The following is a 6,780-nucleotide window of genomic DNA, read 5'->3' on the forward strand; positions in this document are numbered from 1 at the left end:
CGCATACCATCACACACCAGCAATTGATAAAATCCTGAGAAAGTTAATTGAAATAGAATCATAGATGCTGCTAATGAGAAAGTGTGGAGTGATAGGACCAGATACCCCTCCTCTAATAAGATATTGTCTATCTTATGATAAAGACAGAAAAAAAAAAACTTCTATTGTACACTTCTTTGCTCTGCATCTGATAGGCTCCAAATTGGAATGGAATTCTTTGTCAGTATCATGATATGGAGCAGGCTTTGCATAACCTGCGGCCTTCCAGCTATTTGGGCCTCCAACTCCCAGAAGCCCTAACCATCTTGTCCAATGGCCGGGAATTCTGAGAGTTGGAAGCCCAAACAGCTGGAGTGTGGCAGTTTGTGCAAGCCTAGGAGAAAGGAAATATTTTGCTTCTGGTTGTTTAGAGGTTGGAGTCTTGTTTTCAGTTTCAAAGGTAACAGGAAACCGAAGTTTCACAAGACATATTAGAAGAACATTGAATGCAAGAAGCATGAATCATGGGAAACTAGACATGATAGAAGAAGAAAAGGAAGGTGTAAACATTGCAGCGCTTGAGGTGAGGACTCGGGCATTTTGAGTCAGAGAACACTATTTAACATGATTTTTGTTCCTGGGTTATAAATGTCATTTCCTAATTGGTTATATCATAAAACATGGAAAAACTTTATTAAACTGCAAAAACTTTGTTTTTGCAGGACATCCCGCAGCATATTTTGCTTCAATGACTATCTCATAGAGTCTCAACCAATTCAACATAGCTTGTGGCAGCCACAAAAATGAAGTTTCTGGACTGTAACAACTATTTTCAAAGTAAGTTTTGAACAATTAGATAGGAAAAAACCACTTTCAAACCAGAAACATATTTCCCCCCAAATTTCATTGCATAGTGTAATCGTACAGTATTTCCCTCAGGAAATGAAAATCTACGAAGTGGAGTAACCTTCATGATGGGAGATTTAACAAATGTAAGCACCAGATATAATGCAAAGTCTAACTGAATGATATTAATAAGATCTCAGGGGAAAACCATCAATTTCACCATAATCCATGTTTATGCTTCAACATGAGAGGCAGGAGACGAAGAAGCCGGAGTCCGGGAGGAAATGGAAAACTACCTTGTGTTAGTGGAGTGCATCAAAGAATATCAGAAGTAAATAAATCTGTTCTTTAGATTATGGCAAAGCCTTTGATTGTGTAGATCATGAAAATCTATACATTATTCTTAAAGAAATCGCTTTTCCCTAATACTTGGTTGTCCTGATATACACCAGTAATCTATGTCAGAAAACAGATAAATCATTGTAACAGAATACAGAGAATCTGAATGGTTTCCAGTTGGGAAGAGGCCAGGCAAGATTGCAGTTTATCCCCTTATCTATGTAACTTGTATGCTGAACATGTTTTCTATCAAGTAGGATTAGATTCGGGAGAAGGAGGCATGAAAATTGGAGGATGAAATAGTAACAATTTTAAGATATGCATATAACACCATACTACTTGCAATAAACAGAGAAGACTTGGGACAATTACTGAAGGAAGTTCCTGGTGGTGGCAGTTCAAACAAAAGAAGCAATCCTTTCCACATTGTATGATACTGCAGGTGCCTTGAGGAAATGGTACCAAAAAGGCCAGCTCCCATCACCTTTCCTTGGTGAGCTGGGGCTTCAGAAAGGGATGGGACTTCAGCTGAATCTCAGCAGGATGAGTGGCAAGGTTTCCAGCTGATGTGCTAGAAGCTATCCATCTATATAAATAAAAATGTAATGTTCATTTGTGGGATTAACATAACTAAAAAAACACTGGACGAATTGACACCAAATTTGGACAGCATACACCTAACAGCCCAATGCATGTCCTTCACTTAAAAAAAACCCAACAAAACAAAACAAAAAACAAAAAAAGTAGAAAGGACTTCTAAACCCAATATTCCTACAGGAAGAAACAGCACATGTCCACAAAGAGTTGGAAGGGATAGTCCAGAAGTAACGGGAGAAGGAGGGAAAGAGGGAAAGAAGGAAGGAGAGAAGGAAGGAAAGAAAGAAAGGTAGTGAAGGAAGGAAGGAGAAAAGGAAATACAAAAATTAAAGGAAGGAGAGAAGGAACAAAAGACAGAAAGAGAGAGGGAACGAAGGAAGGAAAGAGAGAAGGAAGTATGTAAACAAAGAGCAAAGAAAGGGAGGAAAGAAACAGTTGGAGAGAGAAGAAAGAAGAAGAGAAACAAGAAGGGAAAGAAAAAGAGGGAGGGAAGGAAGGAGAGAAAGAGGGAGGGAAGGTTGGCCACAGCAACGCGTGACGGGTACAGCTAGTCCTGCTATAAACGTACAAATGCTTTCACCCAGTGAAACCCAAAATGCCAGCCTCAACGCCTTTTCTTTTGTACCTTGATGTTTTTCTTTTGGGAAAAATTGTGTACCAGATTTGAAAATGTAAAGAAAAAACATCCCTCCTGCCTTCACACGCATTCAGCCTAGTGGCAGCATTCCCAGAAAAGCGACAAAAACGACAAAAGAGGGTATAGATTTGCGTCAATTGTGTATGTGCTCATTTATATCTATAGCTGGAAATTTGGAAATAATTACTGTAATTTCAGGACAAATGCAACACACCTGAGCACAGTGGGGGAAACTGTTGCTAAGTAATTTGCATGCCTGCTCAGCCAATATGGATGAATAACAGGCATTTCAAAGTAGGCTTAATTAAGAATAGTACATAAGATTTCTTCCTCAAGATGTAGTAATGGACATTGATTGGTATCAAGAGACGCAAAGTTAAAATAGCACTTAATGGATTTTTTTTCAGGTCTGAAAAGTATTCCTTTCTTTTAAAAGATTTTAATAAAATTTTAAAGTAAGTAATTGAAGCATGGCAGAGGCCTCAAGAGCTGCAGAAGTGGGACTTGCAAAAGTTACTTTTTAAGCAAGCTATCCTGGCTAAGATATAAAGAAGGGTCCAACACTGAACAAAGGGAGGGAGCAGGAATTGTGACATTGAATCCTTCATTCCTTACCTGCTTTTGGGGCAAGGAAGGAAAGCCCGTTCGCAGGCTGGATTGCAAGGAGGAGGGGGCAGTCAAAGCCTAATGTTCAAGCTCAATCACTGGCTCCTCATGAGGAAGCAAGGGAATGAAAGGAATCACGAGGGCGAGCTTCCTCCCTTTGGGTGACCCAGTGGAAGAGCTCTTGGGAGCCCATTCTCCCAGACTGGACCTTGAAGCCCAAAAACAGGAGCCTAATATTCGGGCTTCAAAAGCCAGTCAGGGAGTCTACTACTCTTCAAGATCCAGTCTACTATTACTCATTGCCACAACATGCTTATGGAATTGAGCAATAGTATTGATCCAAGAATTCCCTAACTAGTGAAAGAAATGCAAATTCAAAAATCACAGTCATTATTTTTATTAAGTCTCATGATGGTGTTTCATCTTTATATCACAAAATAAAAAATGTATATGTGAATGTTAATATGATTAAGACATTCTAGTTATTTAAAAACTTTTAAAATTTATTTTTGTCTGGGTGGTGCGGAGAGGGGTTGAGTGATCTTGACTGTCCATGATGTATCCAGTTTTTGTCTCAGTGGTCCACGGTCTCTTAAAGGTTGGGAATCACTGATCTATCCTGTAACATGTGACTGTGGAAAGTGGTGCCTCCAAGGCCATTTTTGAACCCCAATTTTTGTAGTTTTAAATAACAGTCTGCCATGTCTCCTCTTTCCTGGTTGTTTTAAGCCTCAAATTAGCTTTTTTTGAACCAATAATTGTAGTCTCACAATGCCTTCTCTGTCACAGAATGCAGGTGCCCCACCAAATGACTACTTCCAGGATTTCATAGCATTGAGCCCTGGCAGTGAAAGTGGGTTAATTTCCATTAAATATATAGTGTAGATGCACCCCTAGTGTTGGCCTTGTCTTATTCAACTGCTGCCCTGTTTGGCACACGTCTGCTCACACAAAGCAAGTGATGTAGCATAATCACAGGATGTCTCAAACCTACACCTGTTGATAGACTATTCAAGCTAGCTGGCACCCCCCTCCCCCCCCCCCCCCGATGTGCAATAGGAAGTTGCTGCTAACTGTGAGAGAAATAAGGTTGAACACTGTGAAAGCCATCTACTGCATGGCTATCAACCTCCTCCCAGTAGACTCAAATCAAGGAAAAGTTTCATGAGAACCACCACTCCTCTTAATGTTCCCCCAGAAACAGAAAGTGTATCCCTCTGGGCAGCTAAAACCAGGAAATCCCAAATGGATGCCCACCCCCCACCCCCACGAGGTTCTCCCTCCAGGGCAAACCAAGAATTGGCAACTTAGAAGTCCCTGAACAGACTCAGAAGCGGAGTGGGCAGATGAAAAGACAACTTGGCTAAATGGCATTATCTAGAACGGTGGTTCTCAACCTGTGTGTCCCCAGATGTTTTGGCCTTCAACACCCAAAAATCCTAACTGCTGGTAAACTGGCTGGGATTTCTGGGAGTTGTAGGCCAAAACACCTGGGGACCCACAGGTTGAGAACCACTGACCTAGAGGAATCTTCCACCTTGTGCTACTGAGGAACAGAACAAATAACTCAGCACCTGTATGCTTGCCCACAATGCCCTGCCTCACGCACAGAGGAAGAACTAGAACATGGCCATATAGCCTGAAAAAACTTACAACAACCCAGAGGAAGAACTGTTTAAAGCTACACACAATGAGGTTGCCGTTGCTCAGTTTTGGTCTAAAATTATTTAGCTGCTTGTGCTTCCTCTATTTTATCAGTTTTATACTTATTTATACAGTGCTTTTGACACACAATAAATAAAAAAAAGAAACACCTAGTCCAACACTGCAGTCAAACCACTACCCCATGCTGCTAAGTTAAGGTTTTTACTTACTTTCCCCCCTGAGAGGCTCCTCTTTCACAACAGCACAGCAGGCAAATACAGTCAGCTGGTATGCGGGTGAAGGAGTTCGAAAGCCATTGGCTGTGTCTTTCAATGTTGCATATTCAATTGAGCTTTTGACTCAATTACTTCTATGTTTTGAATTACATTTTAGTTTTCAATGTGTATTTTCTTTTTTACTTATCTAAGAGCATTTCTGGCAGAAAGGGGGGGGGGTACGAATTAATTAAACAAGAGGATAGCAAATCCAATTTGACTGATGCGGATCACTGAGAGCTTTGTTCATGCAGCTTTTTCTTTTGTGAAAGACCTTGCAGAAATCTACACACCATTGGGTTGTTGTAGGGTTTTCGGGCTATATGGCCATGTTCTAGAAGCATTCTCTCCTGACATTTCGCCTGTATCTATGACCTCGCAACCTCTGAGGATGCTTGCCACATGGTCATATAGCCCGAAAAAACCTATAACAACCCAGTGATTCCAGCCATGAAAGCCTTCGACCTCACACACCATTGTCATAAACAAGATGGAAAGCATCTTGGGGAGTGAGAGAAAAAAAAAAGAAAAGGAAGGGAAGGGAAGAATGAGAGATCCATCCTTCTGTATCCTACACATGAGTCATGCCTTTGCGCTTGCCTCCTGCCTGTTAGGACTTGGAGGCCTGGAGCAAACTGTGATTCACGCAGAAGCACAAGAAGAGCGTTCCTTTCGATGACAGACAGTTCTCATTTTGCATATTTTCCCAAAGTACCGTTTTTGAGGAATAAGAATAGAGCACACACTCAGTTTCAGGGTGGGGAGAACACATGTTAATGTGACTCAGCTCTCAAAAAGTATGGGAAACCCTGGACTAGGAATCTATCATTTTTCAAAGACAGAGGTCATCATATAATTACAATTCCCGGAAATGCTGGGGACGGATCCAACAAGCTGAAAGCGCATATCCATTTCCTTGTAGTGCAGGCGTTAGTTTCCTTAGCTGAATTTGTCACCTCTAGACAAAACCGCAGTCCCTATGCCACCTTCGTGGAGAGCTAAGATAGTTAAATTGGATCCCATTTCATCAATTATCCTCATGAATTTTTAAGATGTTCCTGTTCTATATGTGAAGAAGTTTCCTATTTTCAACATCATCCTTTATTATTAAAATCTCTGGCAGTTCCGACTATGACTGCCTAATAATTTTGCATCTTCCTTAAATCACTGGAATATATGCATTGCAACTTATTCATGTGATTGTCTGTGGCTAAATTGCCAAACAGGGCAAAACAATGTGGCTGTGTTGTTAAGGCTGTAATCTTCTATCTCCTAATTCCTGACAAATACTGAATCTTTTCCAACAAAGGTAATTTCCCTCATACACACTCATTCGACAGCGGAGGCTGATCAATTAATCACTGTAGTCTTTCTTTTAACATCTGTGTGTAGAAAGCTTTATGAATATTAAATAGCTCATCTCCATGGAACCCAGGGCTGCAATGGCCACGTTACAGAGATGGGCAAAAGAAACCAGATGATAAAATCCCTGGGCTGTTGTATTTTTAAGGCATACATTTTTAAATAGCTACTGGCACATCCATGACTTGCATTCATATAAGTTTATAATAACAAATACAATTATTATATGTTCTTTAAAAAAGCAAGAGCCAAACAATGGGAACACAGGAACCAATCCTGTTTGGCCTTGTATTTCACTGAACTTCATACAGAGCAGAGTCCTCTCTTTGAAATCCTGTCCTATCCAAGCTCAGTTTAAAGATAAAGAAATATAAGAAGAGAGGGCACTTATTAGCACCTGGACTTGGGGGTGGTTGTGGTGGTGGTGGTGGTGTTATTTTGTCTCATAGCCTTCCCATTGTAATGAGATGAATTGCACTTCTATTTGAATTACAG

Source organism: Anolis sagrei, chromosome 2 (genome assembly GCF_037176765.1).
Source record: "Anolis sagrei isolate rAnoSag1 chromosome 2, rAnoSag1.mat, whole genome shotgun sequence".
NCBI classification, from domain to species: domain Eukaryota; kingdom Metazoa; phylum Chordata; class Lepidosauria; order Squamata; family Dactyloidae; genus Anolis; species Anolis sagrei.